Source organism: Hippocampus comes, unplaced genomic scaffold (assembly GCF_001891065.2).
Source record: "Hippocampus comes isolate QL1 unplaced genomic scaffold, H_comes_QL1_v1.1 scaffold299, whole genome shotgun sequence".
NCBI classification, from domain to species: Eukaryota; Metazoa; Chordata; class Actinopteri; order Syngnathiformes; family Syngnathidae; genus Hippocampus; species Hippocampus comes.
In genome coordinates this window covers 517,032-517,685 of record NW_017805694.1, presented here as the reverse complement: position 1 = coordinate 517,685, position 654 = coordinate 517,032, and positions in this window count along the sequence as shown.

The window sequence follows — 654 nt, the reverse complement described above, 5'->3', positions numbered from 1 at the left end:
CTCCTCCCGCAGTGCACCGTGAGGGAGCTCCAGCCAGCCTGCCTGCCTGCCTGCCTGCCTGCCTCCTCCTCCTCCTCCTCCCGCGTCCCGACAGCCATGTGATGCTTCGGTTTGTTTGTTTCTTGTTGTTGTTGTTGTTGTTGTTGTTTTCCGCCACCATCCCTCGACTGGACGGTAGCTGACAAAGCGAAACGCTTCACATGGGTGCTTCGACCAGAGCGCAAGACGACGACGCGTCGGAGAGCAGCACCTCGTCCGCCAACGTCACCAGGAGGAGGTAAGACGCCGCCGCCGCCGCTCTCAAGTCGCCGCCGCGAAAGGTTTTGCCACCAGTAAGCCGCCACGCCTGCGCGCCGACAAAAACAAACGCGCAAACCGTCGGGATGCGTCAAAAAAAAACAACAACAACTGCGGGGCGCCGCGGTGCCCCTTTGAGCTCGGAACTCCGAGTCGCGTCGTGCCTCCGAGCTGCGGTGACGATGCGAGCCGAGTGACGGCGACACTTTTGGAAAAGCTTTTCCTGCTGTGCACGCGCGTGCGTGCGTGTGCGCGCGTGGAGGCGCGCGTCTCGCTAATTGAGCCTGAGAGAAGTAAGTCAATAAATATCTAAAGAAGTCAAGTGGAGAAAATGCTGAGCAGGCAGATATCTTTCTG